The following is a 25,693-nucleotide window of genomic DNA, read 5'->3' on the forward strand; positions in this document are numbered from 1 at the left end:
GTTTTCAACAATACCTGTACATACTGTGTTTCACTGATTCAAATATGTTTAGTGAACACTGTCACGTACTGCCGTAATCTCCACCCATCAACTTCAGAAATAAAGCACTCATTCCTCCAGCTATTGGGAATTGCTCTCAGCTTAAGAGAGGTTTCCAACCTCTATGGAAGCATTCAGTAAATGGAAATGTCAAATTATAAAAGGCTGATGCCTCCTGCCAATTTGGTACAACTCTGTAGGGCTATTCCAATTCCTGAGTCACCATGAGATCAGTGCATACCTTTGTTGTGACTACATAGTAGCCAAACTTCTCACTCTACCCAATATTGCTTTTTTCACTTCCCAATAGATGTTGATTCCCAAAGCACTCCACAACAAATTTCAGTCTTCTGTGTCTTATATCTCGGGAACATGTTTATCTTCAAATTTTATCCTATGGAAATGACAGAAAGGTGAGGTGCCATCTCTGAAATTCACAGGTCTTTTGCTTAATTTTTTGTTCTTCTTTGACATGTTGAATGAAATCAGGAGATAATAGCTGATTGCTAATTCTCCTCCCATTTATTTTTTTCATGTTTATAAAATTTAAGAGGATATTGGTTCTTCTAAAATAAATATGATTAAGCTGTGCTTTTCTTTCTTTAACATTGTCTCCCCTGTTGACCTTCCCTCTAGAATCATGCATACTAGAAGTTGTCAACTATTCTAATGGTTTTCCTACCCACCCTCCCCCTAATTTTTCCAAGGAAAGTATTAAAAATTAGGTTCTCAAAGTCCCATACATATCTTTTAGGGAACTACACATGCTATTTGAACTATGAAACATTGTATTGAGTTTTAGGATCTACCTTGATTTAATCCAAATTGCATAATATTTGATAGGCATTTTGACAAAATATGGTTTGAGGTTTGTAGTCATTTTTAATCTCACTGTAGCTAGAATTTTCAGCTCACATTTTTCTTAATCATTTATTTTACTTAGGGAGAATAATTAAATAAACATGACTTTACTCCATCAGGTATTATTAAACATTATTGTTTTTCTCTGTTTTAAGCTATTCTCCATTATGTGTTATTTCACAGAAAATAATAATGAATTCCTGTGACTTTTATCTTAGAAGATATCAGATTCTTCTTTCTCTAATTATTCACAATTTAATATACCTTAAAATTAATTTTGTTGAAATATTTAAAATCTCTGTTATTGTTTGTACCATCAAATCATAATCTGAATTTGGGAATGTGGTTTTTTTTTGTTTTTTAGTTCTTTTGGGGTTTTTTTTGAATTTTATTTTATTTATTTTTTAATACACCAGGTTCTTATTAGTCATCAATTTAATAAACATCAGTGTATACATGTCAGTCCCAATTGCCAAATTCATCACACAACCACCCCCCCACCGCTTTCCCCCCTTGGTGTCCAAAAGTTTGTTCTCTATATCTATGTCTCAATTTCTACCCTGCAAACCGGTTCATCTGTACCATTTTTCTAGGTTCCACACATATGCGTTAATAAACAAGATTCGTTTTTCTATTTCTGACTTACTTCACTCTGTATGACAGTCTCTAGATCCATCCACATCTCTACAAATGACCCAGTTTCATTCCTTTTTATGGCTGAGTAATATTCCATTGTATATATGTACCACAACTTCTTTATCCATTCATCTGTCGATGGGGATTTGGGTTGCTTCCATGACCTGGCTATTGTAAATAGTGCTGCAGTGAACATTGGGGTGCATGTGTCTTTTTGAATTGTGGTTTTCTCTGGGTATATGCCAGAAGTGGGATTGCTGGATCATATGGTAATTCTATTTTTAGTTTTTTAAGGAACCTCCATACTGTTTTCCATAGTGGCTGTATCCATTTACATTCCCACCAACAATGCAATAGGGTTCCCTTTTCTCCACACCCTCTCCAGCATTTGTTATTTATAGATTTTCTGATGATGCCCATTCTAACTGGTGTGAGGTGATACCTCATTGTAGTTTTGATTTGCATTTCTCTAATAATTAGTGATATTGAGCAGCTTTTCATGTGCTTCTTGGCCATCTGTATATCATCTTTGGAGAAATGTCTATTTAGGTCTTCTGCCCATTTTTGGATTGGGTTGTTTGTTTTTTTAATATTGAGCTGTTTATATATTTTGGAGATTGATCCTTTGTCCGTTGATTCATTTGCAAATATTTTCTCCCATTCCGAGGGTTGTCTTTTCATCTTGTTTATGGTTTCCTTAGCTGTGCAAAAGCTTTGAAGTTTCATTAGGTCCCATTTGTTTATTTTTGTTTTTATTTCCATTACTCTAGGAGGTGGATCAAAAAAGTTCTTGTTGTGATTTATCTCCAAGAGTGTTCTTCCTATGGTTTCCTCTAAGAGTTTTATAGTGTCCAGTCTTACATTTAGATCTCTAATCCATTTTGAGTTTATTTTTGTGTATGGTGTTAGGGAGTGTTCTAATTTCATTCTTTTACATGCAGCTGTCCAGTTTTCCCAGCACCACTTATTGAAGAGACTGTCTTTTCTACATTGTATATCCTTGCCTCCTTTGTCATAGATTAGTTGACCATAGGTGTGTGGGTTTATCTCTGGGCTTTCTATCTCATTCCATTAATCTATGTTTCTGTTTTTGTGCCAGTACCATATTGTCTTGATTACTGTAGCCTTGTAGTATAGTCTGAAGTCTGGGAGTCTGATTCCTCCAGTTCCATTTTTTTCCCTCAAGACTGCTTTGGCTATTCGGGGTCTTTTGTGTCTCCATACAAATTTTAAGAATTTTTGTTCTAGTTCTGTAAAAAATGCCATTGGTAATTTGATAGGGATTGCATTGAATCTGTAGATTGCTTTGGGTAGTATAGTCATTTTCACAAAATTGATTCTTCCAATCCAAGAACATGGTATATCTCTCCATCTGTTTGTATCATCTTTAATTTCTTTCATCAGTGTCTTATAGTTTTATGCATACAGGTCTTTTGTCTCCCTCGGTAGGTTTATTGCTAGGTATTTTATTCTTTTTGTTGCAGTGGTAAATGGGAGTGTTTCCTTAATTTCTCTTTCAGATTTTTCATCATTAGTGTATAGGAATGCAAGAGATTTCTGTGCATTAATTTTGTATCCTGATACTTTACCAAATTCATTGATTAGATCTAGTAGCTTTCTGGTGGCATCTTTAGGATTTTCTATGTATAGTATCATGTCATCTGCAAACAGTGACAGTTTTACTTCTTTTCCAATGTGTATTCCTTTTATTTCTTTTTCTTCTCTGATTGCCGTGGCTAGGACTTCCAAAACTATGTTGAATAATAGTGGTGAGAGTGGACAACCTTGTCCTGTTCCTGATCTTAGAGGAAATGCTTTCAGTTTTTCACCATTGAGAATGATGTTTGCTGTGGGTTTGTCATATATGCCCTTTATTATGTTGAGGTAGGTTCCCTCTATGCCCACTTTCTGCAGAGTTTTTATCATAAATGGGTGTTGAATTTTGTCAAAAGTTTTTTCTGCATCTATTGAGATGATCATATGGTTTTTAATCTTCAATTTGTTAATATGGTGTATCACATTGTTTGATTTGCGTATATTGAAGAATCCTTGCATCCCTGGGATAAATCTCACTTAATCATGGTGTATGATTCTTTTAATGTGTTGTTAGATTCTATTGGCTAGTATTTTGTTGAGGATTTTTGCATCTATATTCATCAGTGATATTGGTCTGTATTTTTCTTTTTTTGTAGTATCTTTGTCTGCTTTTGGTATCAGGGTGATGGTGGCCTCATAGAATGAGTTTGGGAGTGTTCCTTCCTCCACAATTTTTTGGAAGAGCTTGAGAAGGATGGGTGTTAGCTCTTCTCTAAATGTTTGCTAGAACTCACCTGTGAAGCCATTTGGTCCTGGACTTTTGTTTGTTGGAAGATTTTTAATCACAGTTTCAATTTCATTACTTGTGATTGGTCTGTTCATATTTTCTATTTCTTCCTGGTTCAGTCTTGGAAAGTTATACCCTTCAAAGTATTTTTCCATTTCTTCCAGGTTGTCCATTTTATTGGCATAGAGTTGCTTGTAGTAGTCTCTTAGGATGTTTTGTATTTCTGTGGTGTCTGTTGTAACTTCTCCTCTTTCATTTCTAATTTTATTGATTTGAGTCCTCTCCCTCTTTTTCTTGATGAGTCTGGCTAATGGTTTATCAATTTTGTTTATCTTCTCAAAGAACCACCTTTTAGTTTTATTGATCTTAGCTATTGTTTTCTTTGTTTCTATTTCATTTATTTCTGCTCTGACTTGATGATTTCTTTCCTTCTGCTAACTTTGGGTTTTGTCTGTTCTTCTTTCCCTAGTTCCTTTAGGTTTAAGGTTAGATTGTTTGAGATTTTTCTTGTTTCTTGAGGTAGGCTTGTATAGCTATAAACTTCCCTCTTAGAACTGCTTTTGCTGCACCCCATAGGTATTGGATCGTCATGTTTTCATTGTCATTTGTCTCTAGGTATTTTTTGATTTCCTCTGATTTCTTCAGTGATCTCTTTGTTATTTAGTAACGTGTTGTTTAGCGTCCATGTGTTTGTGTTTTTTACGTTTTTTCCTGTGTAATTCATTTCTAATCTCATAGCGTTGTGGTTAGAAAAGATGCCTGATATGATTTCAATTTTCTTAAATTTACTGAGGCTTGATTTGTGACCCAAGATGTGATCTATCCTGGAGAATGTTCCGTGCTCACTTGAGAAGAAAGTGTAATCTGCTGTGTTTGAATGGAATGCCCTATAAATATCAATTAAACCTATCTGGTCTATTGTGTCATTTAAAACATCTATTTCCTTATTTATTTTCATTTTGGATGATCTGTCCATTGGTGTAAGTGAGGTGTTAAAGTCCCCCACTATTATTGTGTTAATGTTGATTTCCTCTTTTAGAGCTGTTAGCAGTTGACTTATGTATTGAGGTGGTCCTATGTTGGGTGCATATATATTTATAATTGTTATGTCTTCTTCTTGGATTGATCCCTTGATCGTTATGTAGTGTTCTTCCTTGTCTCTTGTAACATTCTTTATTTTAAAATCTATTTTTTCTGATATGAGTATTTCTACTCCAGCTTTCTTTTGATTTCCATGTGCATGGAATATCTTTTACCATACGCTCACTTTCAGTCTGTATGTTTCCCTAGGTTTAAAGTGGGTCTCTTGTAGACAGCATATATATGGGTCTTGTTTTTGTATCCATTCAGCAAGCCTGTGTCTTTTTGTTGGAGCATTTAAACCATTCACCTTTAAGGTAATTATCGATATGTATGTTCCTATGACCATTTTCTTAATTGTTTTGGGTTTGTTTTTGTAGGTCCTTTCTTCTCTTGTGTTTCCCACTTAGAGAAGTTCCTATAGCACTTGTTGTAGAGCTTGTTTGGTGGTGCTGAATTCTCTTAGCTTTTGCTTGTCTGTAAAGCTTTTGATTTTTCCATTCAATCTGAATGAGATCCTTGCTGGGTAGAGTAATCTTGGTTGTAGTTTCTTCCCTTTCATCACTTTAAGTATATCATGCCACTTTCTTCTGGCTTGGAGAGTTTCTGCTGAGAAATCAGCTGTTAACCTTATGGCAGTTCCCTTGTATGTTATTTGTCGTTTTTTCCTTGCTGCTTTCAATAATTTTTCTTTGTCTTTAATTTTTGTCAAATTGATTACTATGTGTTTCAGCGTGTTTCTCCTTGGGTTTATCCTGTATGGGACTCTCTGCGCTTGCTGGACTTGCGTGGCTATTTCCTTTCCCATGTTAGGGAAGTTTTCGACTATAATCTCTTCAAATATTTTCTCGGGTCCTTTCTCTCTCTCTTCTCCTTCTGGGACCCCTATAATGCAAATGTTGTTGCATTTAATGTTGTCCCAGAGGTCTCTTAGGCTGTCTTCATTTCCTTTCTATCTTTTTTCTTTATTCTGTTCAGCAGCAGTGATTCCACCATTGTGTCTTCCAGGTCACTTATCCGTTCTTCTGCCTCAGTTATTCTGGTATTGATTCCTTCTAGTGTAGTTTTCATTTCAGTTATTGTATTGTTCATCTCTGTTTCTTTGTTCTTTAATTCTTCTAGATCCTTGTTAAACATTTCTTGCATCTTCTCAATCTTTGCCTCCATTCTTTTTCTGAGGTCCTGGATCGCCTTCACTATCATTATTCTGAATTCTGTTTCTGGAAGGTTGCCTATCTCCACTTCATTTAGTTGTTTTTCTGGGGTTTTATCTTGTTCCTTCATCTGATACATAGCCCTATGCCTTTTCATCTTGTCTATCTTTCTGTGAATGTGGTTTTTGTTCCACAGGCTGAAGGATTATAGTTTTTCTTGCTTCTGCTCTCTGCCCTCTCAGGAATGTGTTTTTTTTCTCTCCAAATTACTCAAGTCTAATACTTACAAGATAAGAACATATGAAAGTATTTTTCTATTTTGGAGTCATTAATAGCAACACTTACTGAAAACTAAACCGAGGCTTCACAGGTGTCAAGTTTGAGGAACTGAATAAAAATGTAAGCATTTGTTGAAATTATTTTTGCTAAATATAATTTATATTTTGGACTGTGCACTTAGGAATGTCTTGATAGTTCCTTAGTTGTAGAATAGTCTAATGTTCCATCAGATGCCTTATTGGAACTTGGCTTCTCATTCAATGCCTGCTTCACAATATTCTTTGATCCTGACATATTCACGGAATTCTCTGGAAACAGCTGGTCCATGCTGTGGTATAGGGCAGCCATTTGGAGTTTGATTTTACATTCCGTTCCCATGAGAAATGTCCCTTTGAATTGAACTTTAGGAAATCTTTGTATATTTAATGGGGGCAATCATGAAGCCCCTTCAAGTTCCCTTTAGGAAATCATTATATGCTCAAAGGATTAGCTAAAACCAGCTTTGCATCTCATTGCTTACCTTTGGAAATCTGGAAAGACCCTAATCTAGTGAAGTGAGGGGCGTTCTGCTGAGGCCATGACTTAATCTATTTTTTTTCTCCCTCTCTTGATACCGAGGCTGATTGTATATGTGATCTCATGCAAATGAGTGAGAATCCAGTCAACTTCCTGCTACATGTTTAATTGTTTATACATCGATTAATTTGTTTCTTGAGCAAGTATTTACTGAGTGTCTGCTTTCTGTAAAACACTTGGCTGGGTCCTCAGTATTAGTCCTTAATAATATTAGTCTCCAAGGATCTAATATTTCAGCAGTCAAGTATCCAGACATTATAATTCAAAGAGATGCATGTTATAGGAAAATAATGGGCACTGTAGTTTACTGTTTGTTATCATCCACCTTCTGCAAATGCTTTGTCAATAAAGAAACAATGAGTATATTTTCAAGCAAATAATTACTTCCTCAAGGCTGATGTTAGAGGAAGAATACATTCAAGTAGCAAAAGTCATCTCAGTTGTTAGTGGAATGAAATCATTGGCCAGGAATATTGGTAGCAATTTCCAGGTGTCTCTGCTAGCTCTGTAGGAAGATATTTTCCTTTAGCATTGATAGATCAAAGAAAAGTACAGCTTTAGCAAATTATTTAACCATTGTCTCATGGCGTCCTGATTAGAAGCTACCAGGACAAAATCATCAGTATATAGGTAGCCTGGAGTGATTAATATCAGCACTTTTCTTTTTCCTATCAAAGACCCAAACATGAAACTGAGTTAATGAATAAAAATAATAAAAAAATAACAGTACTCATTTAACACTTTATAATGTTTCATTTATATTTTCATTCACCTAATCATTTATTCATTCAGTGAGTATGGATGGGTTGGGCATTTATTCATTTCATTAGATACACTGAATAATAATAGAAACTGAAGCTCAGGACTTAAAATTTAATTATTCTAAGTTATACAGCTATAGGTGGTAAAGCTATTATTTAAATTAGGTCTGTCTAATCCAAAGCCTGTGATCAAAATCTATATATTCTACAGCCTTGGAGTGAAACTCTATATTATATAGCTACAATTATAATTCTGAGATTTGCTGTTATTTCATAAAGAAGTCTTGATTTGGAAACCTAGATCTAAATTCACAAAGTCACGTGCATACAGGGCCAGTGGTGATATAGGTTTGTAAAGAATGATGGATAGAATACCAGGCCCTCTTGAACTATCTTTTGGGTTCAGGAATGTTTCACTTTCCCTTCACCTGTACTGTAGGATGACAAGGCAGGTATAACATTGAAGGGTTCCCTGACAGGGAGGCAATAGAGAGGAATGGGCTGTGCAAAATGGATATGTGTGCTGGCACAGGGGAGCATCCATCATCCCTTCAGCCCTTTGGAATCATGACAAAATGAGGGGCTAATGTTGCCAGATCATCTGATTTTTCCACAGAGGACAGAAATAGGAGTTGTAATGTGAAATCTTCTGATTTCAGAGGCAGTATAGCCCAAGGCAGGCTTAGTGCCTGAGACTCTGCATTTGAATCCTGGCTCTGCCACTTACTAGTCTGTGACTCTGCTGTTACTCAGCTGCTCCATGCCTCAGTGTTCTAAGCGGAAAATGTAGTTCAATATAGTGCTGTCTTGAAGGCTATGAAGACCATACCATGATTGTTATCCTGGGAGGTGTGCATTATTGTAGTACTGCCTACCTCATAGGATTTTGTGAGGACTAAATAAGTTAAATTCATGTAAGGCCCTACATAATAAGCACTTAATAAATGTCAGAAGCCATTTTTTAAATTATTTAATTATTAACAATTAAGTATTTTTTAAGTTAAAAAACTGTGCAGGCTAAACAAAAATATTCAATTTGCAACTTTTGATTAAGTCTTATGGAAATTCTTTTATTCTTGCCACTGCATACATAGTTTATATAAGTATCCAGCAGGCAGTTGGTAGTCTCTGGATTAAGCTTTTATAATTTAAATTTTTAAAAAAGCTTCTCATAAGTATGATACCTATATTTTTTACAATATAACATTTTTCCCCACTTGAGCATGTTTTTCACTATAAAAGTAGAGCTCTTAATTTAACAAAACAAAACATAACTATTATTTAAGTAACAGTGGTCTTTATTGGACTATAAATGAAACTGGACACGACACAGATAGTAATGGAGGATCAAGAGAAGCTCACTCACATGAGAAATGAGAAGCTCTTGGAGCAATGCACCCTGGGTGTATAAGCATTTGAGAAGGCAGTGGGTATGTGTATAGTTCATATTAGCTTCTTGGTCCAGCCACCTTTGGGGTCATAACTAAGTTCCATGAAAATTAGAGTGTTTATAAGCAAAACGGGCTTATTTATAAGCAAAAAGGACTCTGTAAAATGTTGATCTTAAGCAAGAGCATTCACAGTGCATTCTAATGTAGTTAAGAACCAAAGGAGAGAGAAGCAGTATTCTCCATTTTGCAAAAGAACACCATGGAGGTTAATCATCTTGGTGGTGCCAGTGACTCGGCTGTGGAAGGAGATTATAGCATCTGGCGGACTAGGAGGTACTCAGTGATGACTGACTAGAGATGATAGGAACTTGGCAAAATAGTGGTACCCAGATGATGCCAAGCAAGTCAGCATCTGTGCATAATAATAAAAAAGGATCTATTTCTGAGTATACATGACACTTCTTGAATTCTTCTACAGGCAGTGAAGATGACTTTGCTAGGGAACTGGCAAAGTTTGCAGGTGGGGCGAGTAGGAGCAAGATTAGAACCATTGTTATTAATGTGACTTTATCCTTACTTTCAGGCTGTTTAGACCTGAGGAAACTTGGGCTATGCTTGTGACCTACCTTATATTGTAAATATAAATGTTATTTTAAATAAATATTATATATTTAAAGAAACAGAAAATCAGGGCATAATTAAAAGACAAATCCCAATGTGCAATTGCATACCTCTTTTGTAAGCAGTTAATATTTATAAATTGATTGTTTCCTACATTTTTAACTCTTTCTGTCACTTATAATACTTTATCTATGTTAAGCTCTAGATTGATATCACACAATTTAATGTTTGTATTGACCATTGCTAACTAAGTTTCTTACATGGTATCTATGTGAAATTCCTGCCTCCCATTTGTAAAGCCAACAGAATCAGTTCAAGAAAGCTTATTTAAAATTTTGTTTCTACAAAAGAATTCTACATGTCCATTTTTCAAGTTGTGTAGAACAATTGTCCAGTGTAATTTCCCTTCACTGTACCTTTTTAATCATGAGTTTTTTATTGTTTACAGCTAACCATTTCTGTACTTGGACCAGCTTTCTGTTCTGTGAATCCAGAACTACAGATAATTTAAATTACAGATAATTGTTTGTTATACACATTGGCTACCGCCTGTCTGCTCCCTTTAGCAATTGTATGTTCTCTCTGGCATTGTTTCTTGAAATGTGGTGCTCAGACCACCTGCATGGAATCACTTGAGTTGCTTGTTAAAAATGCAACTTTCTGAACCTATCACAGGCCTCATAAATGAAGTTCCTTTTGGCTTTGTCCACTAAAGTTTGCAAAGCACTGCTATTGGTTTCACTTTGAAGATTCTGCTTCTCCTTTTTAAAAAGGGATTTTTCCTCTTGAAACTATGCAACTTAAATTAGCCAATACGTTTTGATTCCAAAAGATACAATGTTACAATCCAGCAGAAATTTGCAAGAGGGTCATGTTGGTAATACAATAGCAAAAGGAAGATTGAGAAGAATGCAAAAAAATCAATATTAATAAAGTGCCTTGAGGGTTCGGCAGAGAGAGACACCAGCACATATTGGGGAAAAATAACCAAGGATTTGTGAAGGAGGCAGCTTTGACATGGGACTTGAGATGACTTGGAAATTTAGAGGTGGACATAAGGAGAGTCTACCAGGAAAGCAGCAGAGCAAAGGCACAGATATGGAAAGATGATGGTGATAATAACAACTCATAATTCATCTAGCTGAAGATAAAATACACTCATACATTTGTAGGTGACAGGGCTGAAGATGCAGTTGAAATGGTACTGTGGAGAGTCTTGAAGGCCGTACTAAATAGACGGTATTTATTTGGCACCTCCTGAATGTCTGCAACATTTTAAGTAGGCTGTAGATTTAAGGTAGGAAGTCACACATTCATGCATTGTAAGATAACATTTCTGATTTAATTTTTACAAAGTCTAATTAGAAGTAAGGTGGTCACACAGAGGAGAGAGTTACAGTAAATCTCAATGCAATTGCTTGGTCTCCAGAGAACCTAAGGGGGGTGGAAGCATGAGCACACAGCATGTGGATGACACTCTCTTTATAAGATAGGGTCTTGCAAGTCCTGACAAGTTCAATTCTTACTATGTCACAGTCATTTTCTACTTTGGCATTGCAGCATGATTTGTAAAGAAATTACACAGTGTGTTTCCATTGAATAGTATTGAGAAATAGCAGATTTTCTTTTGGACTAAAGTCAGTGCCAGTAAGACCATATTTTCATCCAGAGTATATGAGAGGATTGTTTCATAAAGAGAAAGCACAGGTAGGGCACAGGATGTCTGATGAATATCTCTGCCTATCACCTTCCAACATACTGGAAAATCAATTTCTTTGTAGTCCATTTCCTAACACATTTAGTATCTTCTTATCTTGGATTTTTGATCCTGACTTTGGTCAACATTCTATAATAGAGTCATTTCCCTTTAATGTATTATCTTATGAGATATCTGGAAACGGTGGGACCTACAGGGAACAGGTTAAGAGGAACAGAGAAACCAGTCAGGTCAGCCTTCCCTGGGAGACATTGATGCACTCCAGAGAGGCTGGGGTGAGGGCTTCAGAATGTATGTTAGACTCTGAAGAGACAAACGTTGACCAGCAGAGAGGGAAACATTCAAGGAAACCTGAAAAAACTGGCCATCACTCAAGAGTATGGTCAGTCTTTGGGGGATAGCTACAGAATCCTATAAGAGTATCTGGGACACAAAAGTCACAAAGAGCTCAAATACAGGTGTCAGCATAAGAGCCTTGTTTTTAAGCTTAGCTGGAATTTGCACATATGAAGTTCTATTCTGGAATATAGCCAATATTTTATATTAACTATAAGTGGAATATAACCTTTAAAAATTTAGGTCACTATGTCATACACCTAAAACTTATATAATATTGTACATCAACCATACCCCAATTAAAAAAAAAAAGTTATATTCTGGGTTCCTGACTTGTGCTTTCAAAGATAAAAGGTAATATGGGCCTGAGTTAGAGCGGAAATTAAAAAATAATTGATAAAAATGAGTCTATAGAATTCATCCTCCAATTGGGTATATATATGTTCAGGGGACAGAAGGGGAAGTAGTGGAACTTGTACACATTGATTTTGAATATTCTTTAGGGAAGTTGGGGACTGGGAAAGAGATTTGGACTAGAGATATATACTTATAATAGAAATCTCTAAATTGTAAAATACACTAAAACCTGTCATCATCTGTTTTTGAAAAAGTCAAAAGGTAGTACAGACTGCAAGTCAATATATATAACCTAAATATAACCACATCTGCAGCATAATTATTCTATGACTAGTCCATACCATAGGATATTTGTCCTTTTTTCTAAAACTAAAATCACATACAGTGATTCCCCCTTGCTGGAATACTATACTTGAAGGCAGTGTGGAATACTGCTGGAATGCACATCTTAATGGCTGAGAGATGTCATCTTGGCCTGTACACCTAGTCACAGTAAATGAATTTGCTGTCTCTCTCACAGCTACATCTTTTTTCATGATTCTCTCATAAAGTAAGAGAGCGATGTGTGTAAACTTCCCTCGACAGCAGATCTCTCATAGGATTCCTCACACACTGACGTATTTGACAGAATCGACCACCTTAGTGAAGTCCACATACACAATTGACCGATGGCCACAATCTACCCTTCACTTCTCCCACTGCTGTCTAAGGGAAGTGACTACAATGCATGCAGTTCCCTGGCTGCCATGAAGCTACCCCTGCCTGACCAATGTAAGCCATTGACATGGATGATTTAATACTTTACTGAAAACTGTGTGTGAATGTGTCAGGTAACACACATTATATGGAGACAGGCTTTTCAATCTACATGGACAACTCCTCGGTATACTTGGGATAGGCAGGAAGTTCTCCTGTAGGAACTGCTAAACATAAACTCACCTTTAAGTAAAAACATGTGAGTTTTGAGATGGAGATCAGAGTTTTCATCTGTAGTGAATGAAAGCAAGCTCTTACAGAGGAAAGTCTTGCTTTTCACACTAGAATTATCACCCAATTCTTTATGAGCAATTCTTTACTAGAATCACCAGTTTGTAGCAGTAGTTCTCCTTTGGTCTTCTTTCCTGTCATGTATTCATAAATTTATTCATTTACTCATTTTACTGATTAATAAGTCAACAAATATCTTTTGAATATTTATGATAACCCAGGCATTCTTTGAAGTATTTATATACATGGATGTACAAGATCATATTTTCTGTCCTCAAAGAACTTAAAATATAGTGAATAAAGTGAACAAGTAATCCAGAACTTTCCATCAGTAACTATCAAAAACTATAGCTATGGTAGTACCTACCATATGGAAGTGTTCATATTGGAAGTACATCTTATTCAGACTACCTACAAGGAGGTGTGAAGAAGGGTTTCTAGAGGAGTTGAGATTTAACCTACTAAGTGAAGAATGAGTAGTAGCTGATCAGTCAAAGAAAACAAGGGCTTTCTAGATAAGAAACTGCACAAAGGCAATAAAGATTGAAAAAGCAGAAACTTGGGAGCAGAAACTTATTTGATATGTCTAGAACATAAGAGTATGCCCAGAGATGAGACTAGGGAGGCAAACTGAGACAAGGTTGTAAAAACAGTTCTGTATTAGCTGGGAGGTATGACATTTTTTCCCCTGAAGGCTATAGGTGCCAACTGAAAAGAACTGCGGTTTGATATAGTGTCTGCTTAGCAAACTGGAGCTATATTTCAGAGAATTTGCTTCCCTGTATGCTTTGAGATTAGTGTTGCCCACAAGAGAAATCTGTGTAAGATTTAAGGGCAGAAGTGAAGTAACAGTCACTGTACTGCAAGTCAGTATGGGAGCTAGACACTACCATAGCTTGTTCACACTGCTGCTTATATGTGGAGACTCATCTTGTTGGCAGAGTCACGGCTCCTTCACCTCCCAACATATCTCCTTCTTCAGTTTTGGTGAGTCCTAAGCCAGAACGTGTGCAGGTATGTGTGAAGGATAATGGCTTCTTCTGCAGGTCACATGTGTTGTCAGGGTTGAAATCAGTGAGAGACAGATGTGAGTTCCAGTTTGGCCTTGTGCAGTACATTCTAGCTATCCTCATGGGCTTGTTTTTCTCACTCTCCCTCCAGTTTTTCTTCCTGACTGCCAATCCTTTGACCTACAGTGACTTCAGCTCACCACACATTGCATAAGCAACAACCTTCCACAGACCTCTTTAACAGTTTCCACAATAGTGTAGGGTCTAACCTCTATAATATATCTATTATTCCTTATCACTTATGGTTCTGGTTTCCTGAGCTGTAGGAAAAATCCCTAACTGATACCAAGGCTATTTATCCAGGAAATGATATAAGATTTTCACATTAGCATGATATCGATAATACAGAAAATGGATTAGATATAGAATAATTATTTACATATTCTAAATAGCAGAATCTTTACTTTTCAAAGGAAATATTATTTGAAACCTTAGATAGAGAAGGATATACTTGCTTGAAATAGGGATGAGGAACTTAGGACCTGATTGTTCTGCCTCCCTTCACCCCTCCCTCTTCAGTACAGGAAATACCCAATGTTTGGAGAACATGGTTTAACAAATGTCTGCATTAGAAATACTCCTATGGTCATTCTGGTGAGAAATGAAGTAGTTCAGAATTAAAATTTGGAGTTGAGCATGGAGTATATGGGGCATAGTTAGATATGTAGGCGTTAAAGTTAAAACTGCTTCGTGTGAGTGGTATGGAAAAGGCAGAAATCTGGGATGTTTTAAGGCCAGTGGATTGATTGATGGTATAATTTCTTGAGAAGTTACCCCAAATGAACATGTTTATTTGAGACCATTGAAGAGTTTTTGGCTTGTTCAAGTCATGATGAGCTCCAGTCTTTGGGCTGGAGCTCAAGAGAGAGGTCTTCTGTAGAGACGTGGTTTTAAATTATTGCAAAGGTGAGTCAGTTCTAGATTAGGAAGAATAGGTTGAGAACAGCTACGGACCAAAAATATAGATTCTGAGAAATAGCAACATATGAGGAGTAAGAGGGAGGTAAGGGTTGCCTTAGGAATGAATAAGAGGAAAGCTCATGAGGCAGTAAATACTCTGTGAATGAAAAGTATAAGAGATAAAATAAAGAAAGGAATGTGGGGTCAAGGATGTGATATTTTTGAAGGTGGCAACTTGAGGGGAAAGAGTAATTTGAGAGTAATTTATTGCATACTAATCTCTGAGCCGTTCATTGTTTTCATTGAATTCTGTCTCATTACTTTCATCTACAAATGTCTTTCCTCCAAGACCTGTCCTGTCATCTTAAATAGCAGAAAACTCTCTCTTTATAACTACAAAGCATCATGTTATATTCAACCTTCTAAAAGCATTAAGTATTCAATCTTTTCTTCTCCTTTAGCTCACATATTAGCCCTGCCCTTAAGTTTTACCACTTACTAGAAGTGAAATCAGGCCCCTGAATGTTCACAACTCTTGAAATTTCTGTACTTAACCATTGAAATTCAGGACTGTGGTTCCCCTCCCTTTCTAATCTTTGCTCCTGGTTTTGATGTTTTCCTTCATTGGATTTGTATGAAGGAACAGTTTTAAAGGAAACAGCCATAAGTAGCACGTTAATTTTTCTTTTTCCAGTTTTATAGGAGGTCAGTTCTTGATGCCAGGTTTAAAATAATCATTTAACATTTATCTATTCCCATACCAGACACTCTACTTTTGAATTTTTGTTTCATTTAATCCTCACAACAATCCCATATGAGAGATATTACTATACCTTTTTTTTATAGAAGGTAATTGAGTCTCAGAGAGCTTAAAAATTTTGTTCAGATATACAAAATTAATAAATACCAGGACAAGAATTAAATTGACTAAATATTGGGTTGGCCAAAAAGTTCGATTGGTTAGTGAATACATCGTTCAATAAAGGTCTTGGAGAAAATGAAAAATATGTCTTTTATTTTAATTAAAACCGAATGAACATTTTGGCCAACCCAATATAATAATATAAGCATAGTGCCTGGTATATAGCAAACACTGAAAATCATGTTTTATTGTTAATGCTATTTATTACAGTTTTTATAATCCATATCCAGTATTTTTCCGTTATGACACAATTTTTTTTCTCCTATTCTCAAACAATTAGTTCAAAAAGATGATAGCAAAGACTCACATGATATCAAGACATAATAAATGTTAGCTAGTAATCTGCAATTAACACAATTAAGCATCAGAAAGAACACTTGGGATAGGATAAAAATGTGAAATTGGAGCACAATGATAGATGCCCTTTCTACCAGTACCAGTACTAAAATTGGGTTAAAGATTAGTTTCCAGTAATAGATGAGTATAAAATTGATAACTTCTCACCTTTGATTGATGCATGGTGATGAATTTTGTGATAATGTATTTAAGAAAACACTGAGGAAGACATGGACTTTTGGAATTTCTCTAATAATCATTTCCTGAATGTCAGGGATCTGAATTCAATTGTTTTTTAAATCCTTTGTCCACAAGATTTCTTTTGGGTATTTTGTTTGCATTTGAAGGAATAACTACAAGAAAAGAATAAATGAAAAAAGAGGCAAAAGAAAGAAAAAAAGTGTGAAAACATGTTTCAATATTACAATGTTGATCAATTCTGATAGGCTATATAATGGTATTAAAGGTCCTTACTGAAAAAAAAAAAAGAATAGGAAAAATTAATAGTTTTAAGATTTCACAATCAGTTAATAAAAATGTACAAAGCCCTATGCTTGGAACCCAGATTTGTTTGACTCTGATGATGTCTCTGAACTTATACAGTGCCCTGAAATTTTAGTCCATCAGAATCAGTTCTCAGAGACTCAGCCACAGACAGGAGCAGTATGCCATTTTGGTTTTCACAGCAGGCATGATTGCCTTGATGCTTTCTAACCCAAGCAGTTATTTATCCTGCTGCAGATTCCCTTCTTCCATCTGTAGCTGAGTGGTTTCAGAAATGCCCATGGGAATTGTTGGCCACTGCATTTGTGGATGTCAGTAATTAAGCTATTTACTCCAGCTGCAAGCCGTTGGACAACGTGGGTAGTAGAAGGGCATAGCTCTGCTGCAAAGCCTGGTCATAATGAGAACAGAAAGGTCAATGCCCCCTGGTTGGTTTTTCCATGCCCTGGGGACCTTGGCTTATTCTGGGTTCACCCCATGATTTTCTCATCAGTCTTGTATGATTTTTGCAGGAAGGTGGTATTTGCTACAAGCCACCTGACCTGTAAGTTGCTTTTAGGCTTTTATAGTGTCTATACACAAAGAACAACTGTTCTCTATATCTGCTATCCGTGTTTCATGCCATAGAATTATACTGGGCATAGTGCTGATTCTATTATGGGCCTGCGCTTTGTTTTATAGCTTGTCCCTGACCTGGACTGGGATTGGTCTCATGTCACTTATAATTCATTTCCATGGTTTCTATCAAAATCATTTCTGTCTGTACTCTTCGGAATAGAGGACATTTGTTATACATTTTAAAAATTTTACTCTGTTTAATCATTGAAGTATAACTATAGGAGTGAGAGCTTTCTGTAAAGTATCATCTTTGATTATTTCACAATGTATGAGCTTCCACGTATCGTTTGCTAGCTGGTTTTAGGTATTTTTGATAATGTACTTTTCAGTCACAATTGGAATATACTGATGATTGGATTTGCAATCAGTGCTGATTGTGTCTTATCATCATTGTATCTCCAACACCTAGCATGCATCTGCATGTTTGCACATAGTAGATGCTAAACAATGTACACTGAATGAATGAAGGAGTCCATTGATTGAATATCCCTGTTTTCATAACGCCTTTACAAGTAGGGCCCAATTCCTCATCTTTTCATTTTGATATGCAAACTCCTTCCTTCATTTATTCAACACAATATGTATTCTTCATTTACTATATGCCAGTCACTTTCCTCGAAGGGATCACAGCTGTGGTGCCTGTGTGTGTGTATGTGTGTGTGACAGAGAGATAGAGAGATATTGAGAATAAGTGTGAGCTTTGGGTGGATTGTAAACAGACATGTAAACAGGCAATCACAACCAGTGTGTAAATTAAGGACAGGTGCAGTGCAGCACAGACAAAACATCAAAGCTAAACCCAGACCTATGGATGGCTTCCTGAAAGAGATAATTATTTTACTAGGCTTTTTTTTTTTTTTTTAAAAAGGTGAGGTATCTAGAACAAGGCATGTGGAGAGGAGAAAGGAATTACTGGCAGAGCCAACAACACACAGAGGTGTGAGCAAGCATGTAAGTAGTGAGGTATAGCTGCTGGAGGGAGGTGTTGAGTGAGGCCTGAGGCACTGCCAATTCTTAACACCTCTGATACCACTATATTCTAAGCCAGTATCATTTCCTTCCTATAGTAACTAGCTTCCTACATGTCTCCCTGATTCTACTCTTCTAATAGTCTTTTCATACTGCCTGAGAGACCTTTTTAAAATGCAAATCATGTCACTCGTTTGCTCAAAACTGTAAGCAGCTGACCATCTCATTGGAATGAAATCAAACATCTTCAAAATGGTCTACAAGTGTCTAGATGCTTTGCCTCCTGGCTTCTGCCTCTGCTATTGCTTCCTGTCAGTCTTCTCATACTCACTCCTTTCCAGCCATACTCAGAATTCCTGTTGTCTCTTGAGGGGCACTGAACACTCTCCCAACTCAGGATTTTTGTATTTTTTGTTCCCTCTTCTTAAAACATTCTTTTCTCCAAATATCCTCAAGACCCTGTTTCATGCTCAGGTGTCAGAGAAGTGTTCCCTGACTACACTATCTAAAATTGTACCCACCCTCTCTTCTCTTACTCACCTTTGTTTTCTTTGAAAGCCTAACAGCATATCATTATCTGGCATTGTACTCAGTATATATTTGTGTACTGTCTGTCCCTGCCCTACTAGAATATGTGCTACGTGAGGATGGGGATGTTGTCTGCTTTGCTTACCATCTTAAACCTGATTCCTAGAACAGTGTTTGACATATAATAGACCTTTAACACATACTTGTTGGATTAATACACACATGAATGAATGGGCATTTAACTTTTTAAAGAATCTCTCCTCCTACATGATTATGATACACTCTAAAGACATTGGATTTTACCCTAAATGTAATGAGGAGTGATTGAAGAATTCTAAGCAGGGGAGTGACATGACCAAACTTGTATTTTAGAAAGATCATCTATTATCCAGGAGGAGGATGGATAGAAGACTTCTGGAATAATTCAGGTAAGAAATTACGAAAATTGAACAAAAAATGTGAAAATGACGGAAGAGAGGACAAGACACTTTAAAGAAATATTCAGTTGATGAAATCCGCAGGTCACCCTTAAATCACAAGTGCGCATTGGTGTAAGAGGAGGAAACGTAGAGTGACCAGTTTGCCCAGGATTCTCCTAGTTTTAATACTGAAAGTTTTGCATCCTGAGAAAACCCTCAGACCTGGTTAAAACAGACTGGTTGGTCACTCTAAAAAGTCAAAGCTGCTTAAAGAACACAATCTTTTCCTCCATCCCATCTACATTTAAATAGTAGCAATGATTCCCACATGGGTTATTGTGTTCTCTTAAGAATCACTTCAAATCTCATGTTCCCCTAAATATTCTTCACCTTTACCTCCCTTTCCACCCCCATCCCCAACTGCCCCACAGCCTTATATCATCTCCCTCTTATGAAGGACCACAGTGTCTTTTAATCTCTTCTAGAACAAGTGACCTAGTCTGCGTAGTGTAATATATTCATTGACCACATTGCACATTTTCCTTTTAGACTCAAAGCTTATGTAGTGTAATGACCATGCTTTATTCATCCTATTATCCTTGCCAAACCATGTAGTATAGCTATGAATCCATGTCTTTTGAAGGAGCTGATTCAGGTATGTGTGTATGCTACAAATTTGGGTAAACAGAAGGTGAAGGCTGACAGTGTTGATCTTTGCTTGGAAAAATGGGTGTGATCACATACTAGTGGCAACCTAGAAACATTAATCAAAGACAAGTTGGCCACCATCTTTGAAGGAGGGAGTAAAGAATACAACAGTTATTACTCACAAGCATGATTCTCAGGACATCTAATCACATGAAGACTGCTTTGTGTGCCATCTTGGGCCCATTTACTCTAAGTTTCCAAAAGAGGAGGAGGACAAATAATGTGAAATTGGTGTCAGAGTCTTTAGATAAACAGGAATACATATTTTAAGGCTATGTATATATGGAGCAAAACAGCACATGTAAATTTAGAGTTTTGACCATCACTATGTTGGCCAGCAATTTGAGCCAGAATTTATAAAAATAAAATCCCTGTAGAATTACTTTTTACATGATGCTGCATTCTTAGCAAACATCACATTAACACTAAATACTTCCTCATGATCTCTAGCATTCTGATGCAGTGATATATGTGCACATCTCAATCTCATATTTCTTCAGACCCTAGTTATGTTTAGGACTTAGTATTAGTCCCTTGTAGTTAGATACAAGCCTGTATATTTGTGCCTATATGTAATACATGGAAATCAACTGAGAACTTGTGTATTGTTTCCAAAACAAAGGCCAAAGTAGTGGGAGCCACCTCTTATGGCTTGAACAGTCATATAACAAAAGTCCTCTTGTTAAAACACCTCACATAGAATAAGAATCATATTGGAACTTTAGATCCAACCTCTCAAAACTCACAGGCAAAGGATGTAAATAGCATATTTTTCTTGACAATTTTTTGGTGTGGGGACTTCTTATTTCCTTTGTTATTTGTTAAATGCTTTGACATCAGGTGACTAGATATAGCTTCCTTAAACAAGCCAACAGAGTCCACTGCTTCAAGCAAGGCTAGTCTCCTCTTCTTTGATACCAGGTTCTCCCAAAACTAGTCTTCTAATATTTTCATTCTCTATCTTCTGAAATGAAAAACAATTATTGGTTTTTCTAAATATTTATTTGCATTATAACAACAGTCTGAACAGAGGATTTGAAATCCCAGTGTCCCTGAGGCTTTCTCCTGGGAGGATATAACCTCAAGAACTATGGGAAAAAAATTCTCAAGAATATCCTTCAGAGTTATAATGAATTGCTTGATATAGCAGTAGGTTGGATTCGATCAACAGTAAAACAAGTTTTCCCATTTATGATAAAAACTCTCCAGAAAGTGGGCATACAGGGAAACTACCTCAACATAATAAAGGCCATATACGACAAACCCACAGCAAACATCATTCTCAATGGTGAAAAACTGAAAACATTTCCTCTAAGATCAGGAACAAAACAAGGATGTCCACTCTTGCCACTATTATTCAACATAGTTTTGGAAGTCCTAACCATGGCAATCAGAGAAGAAAAATAAATAAAAGAATACAGATTGGAAAAGAAGAAGTAAAACTGTCACTGTTTGCAGATGACATGATACAATACATAGAGAATCCTACACATGCCACCAGAAAACTACTAGAGCTAATCAATGAATTTGGTAAAGTTGCAGGATACAAAATTAATGCACAGAAATCTCTTGCATTCCTATACACTAACAATGAAAGATCAGAAAGAGAAATCAAGGAAACAATCCCATTCACCGCTGCAACAAAAAGAATAAAATACCTAGGAATAAACCTACCTAAGGAGGTAAAAGACCTGTACTCAGAAAACTATAAGACATTGATGAAAGAAATCAAAGATGACACAGACAGATGGAGAGATATACCATGTTCTTGGATTGGAAGAATCAATATTGTGAGAATGAGTATACTACCCAAGGCAATCTACAGATTCAATGCAAACCCTATCAAATTACCAATGGCATTTTTTATAGAAATAGAACAAAAAAATCTTAAAATTTATATGGAGACACAAAAGACCCCAAATAGCCAAAGCAATCTTGAGGGAAAAAAACGGAGCTTGAGGAATCAGACTCCCTGACTTCAGACTATACTACAAAGCTACAGTAATCAAGACAATATGGTACTGGCACAAAAACAGAAATATAGATCAATGGAACAGGATAGAAAGCCCAGAGGTAAACCCACACACCTATGGTCAACTAATCTATGACAAAAGAGGCAAGGATATAAAATGGAGAAAAGACAGCCTCTTCAATAAGTGGTGCTGGAAAACTAGACAGCTACATGTAAAAGAATGAAATTAGAACACTCCCTAACACCATACACAAAAATAAACTCAAAATGGACTAAAGACCTAAATGTAAGACGGGACACTATAAAACTCTTAGAGGGAAACATAGGAGGGACACTCTTTGACATACATCACAGCAGGATCTTTTTTGACCCATTTCCTAGAGTAATGGAAATAAAAACAAAAATAAACAAATGGGACCTAATGAAACTTCAAAGCTTTTGCACAGCAAAGGAAACTACAAACAAGACAAAAAGACAACCCTCAGAATGGGAGAAAATATTTGCAAACAAATCAATGGACAAAGGATTAATCTGCAAAATATATAAACAGCTCATGCAGCTCAATATTAGAAAAACAAACAACCCAATCAAAAAATGGGCAGAAGACCTAAATAGACATTTCTCTAAAGAAGACATACAATGGCCAAGAGGTACATGGAAAGCTGCTCAACCTCACGAATTGTTAGAGAAATGAAATCAAAACTACAATGAAGTATCACCTCACACCAGTTAGAATGGGCAGCATCATAAAATCTACAAACAACAAATGCTGGAGTGGGTGTGGAGGAAAGGGAACCCTCTTGCACTGTTGGTGGGAATGTAAATGGATACAGCCACTATGGAGAACAGTATGGAGGTTCCTTAAAAAATTAAAAATAGAATTACCGTATAACCCAGCAATCCCACTACTGAGCATATGCCCTGAGAAAACCGTAATTCGAAAAGACACATGCACCCCAATGTTCATTGCAGCCCTATTTACAATAGCCAAGTCATGGAAGCAACCTAAATGCCCATTGATAGACAAATGGATAAAGAAGATGTCATACATATATACAATGGAACATTACTCAGCCATAAAAAGGAACGAAATTGGGTCATTTGTAGAGACATGGATGGACCTAGATACTGTTGTACAGAGTGAAGTAAGTCAGAAAAAGAAAAACAGATATCGTATACTAATGCATATGTGTGGAATCTAGAAAAATGGTACAGATGAACTGGTTTGCAGGACAGAAATAGAGACACAGATGTAGAGAACAAACATATAGACACCAAGGGGGGAAAGTGGTGGGGTTGGGGGATGAATGGGGAGATTGGGATTGACATGTATACACTAATATGTATAAAATAGATAACTTATAAGAACCTGCTGTATAAAAAAAATTAAATTAAATTTTAAAAAACCCAAAAAACAGTAAACCGAGTTCCATGAGTTAGAATGTCACATGATCAGGACATTAATATGTATGGGATGATTCTTCAGGGCTATACTTGTCCCAATTTCAATTCTAAAAATCATCTAAATATTCAAATAAGCATCTTTAAGGTTAAACCATGAAGACCAGTGTTACCTCTTAATCCAAATGGTTTTCCTCTTGAACATAGAAAACATTACTTTTCTTTTTATGTATTTCAAGTTTTCTTATACTTTAAGATAGTCTTTTCACTTGATGCAGAATGATATAAGGATGTAATAATGTGTTTTAAAGATATGTAGATTAAAAAAAAAAAGGAAATATGAGAATTTCAGTACTGGACCAGAGTCCTAGTGACACTAAACACTCTTCATACTCATGCCAAATCTAGAATTTGTAATACTGATTTATAGTCATGTTTACCAACACCTTTTCAGTTTGGAAAGAGATGAATGTACTAAATGGTCTTTGAGGCCAAGGATTCAATGATTAAATGACAATGTTTTAGTGCAGTGCTTTTTGGAAAGATGATGTAGTGGCCTCAGCAGAAGTCTCTGCATGGCCAGACAGGCTGGCTTGGAGTTTGCATCACGCTGAGAAAGGTAGGGAAAAGTCTGTCACTTTTGGCTTAAGCATCCCTTGTCTCCACTTTAAAGCTGGGCATTTTTTAGCTGTTTTGAGGGCCTCAAACATGAAGCAATGGCACACATAATACTGTAATCACTGAAGATCTTTCACAGTGATGACAATTCCTTGCCTGTGCTTTATAATCCACAAAGTTCTTTTAAGGTCATTATATCCTTCACACTTTGCTGTAGGGCTAGATAAATATCTCCATTCCCATTTTGTTAATGGGAAACTGAATCTAAGAGCAATTATCTTGAAACGCAGTAAACATTCAGTTGTTTAGCATGAGTATGGAATGTGTTATACTTGACTATATTCTGTTTAGTAACTATATAATAGGTCAGGTATTTCCAATTTTCAAAATATATTAACATATATAGGAAAAGTATAATTTAAACCTCATTGGTAAAAATGGGAAGCTAAATGTACAAAATACCTCCCCGCCTCCAAAAAAAAGAGACTGTATTGAGTACCTTTAGGACACTGTGCTAGACACAGTGTTGACATATAGGGTTCTAAAAGGTCTAGGTTGTGATAAAAACAATGATAAAATCTTTGATTTTATTTGTAATTTTATAAAATTGACATTTCTTTACAAATGTCAATAAGAGATTTTCCTAAAATAATAGAATAATGTTTAAGGAAACTGGTGACTTCATTAGAGCATTCAAGTAGCGAATGGTGTGGAAAGTTCAGTGGGAAATGCCTCTTCCAAAGAGAGCACTGGTTCTTCACACAGGGCAATTTGGTTGGGCAGGAGTTCTACACAATAGTGCTGACCCTCCAATTCTGTGCAGAGAAAAGCTATAATAAAATGGCTGATCTTTAAAACACTTAGCTGTGGGCAGAGTTCTCAGACAGTGTTTTGCCTACATTATCCCCAATCTGATCTCTTATAACCACACACAAATTTCTGTCAAGGTGACTGAAAATTTCTAATTCAGTCAATAGACACTTATTGAATCTTACTATGTGCAGAGCAGCACATAACTGTTGAAATAGTGTACCAAAGGAACTTGACTGTCACTTTCCTTTTTCATGTGTTCATTTTTCCCTCCTGGGAACAGAAACTTAGTTCTATGTGAAAAATCTACTTCTATAGCTCTAAGCTATGTAATACATTCAATTACTAATTTTCAGTTTCCTCAGTGAAATGATAATGGGCCAATCTTAGGTATTAAAGGTAAATATTAATTACATAGTAGGTGAATTTTTGATTTTGGCCCACAGGATCTGAAAAAAATCTAGAGAAACCCATATGCCGTATACAAAAAATGTCAATCCAATGTTTTGAGATATTTACAATCTGTCTAAGAAAATGTTTAGGGTGAAAATACCCAAGACACTTCAAGAAGTTTTAGAATTGGAGGAAAAGATAGGAGGCTAAAAACAATGCTGTCTTGAAGGCAATGTGAAAATGTAACTCTTCTATAATTACCTAATTACATTTTACAACATTTTTTCCAGATTGATTCAAGGTTCCTTTGTTTTTCCAAGCATGGAGATCAATTATAGGATTTGCCAAGGGACGCTCTTACATACAATTGTTTCAGAAACACAAGCTTCCTGCTTCCTTCCAGCTTG

Source organism: Balaenoptera acutorostrata, chromosome 3 (genome assembly GCF_949987535.1).
Source record: "Balaenoptera acutorostrata chromosome 3, mBalAcu1.1, whole genome shotgun sequence".
In the NCBI taxonomy this organism is placed as follows: Eukaryota; Metazoa; Chordata; class Mammalia; order Artiodactyla; family Balaenopteridae; genus Balaenoptera; species Balaenoptera acutorostrata.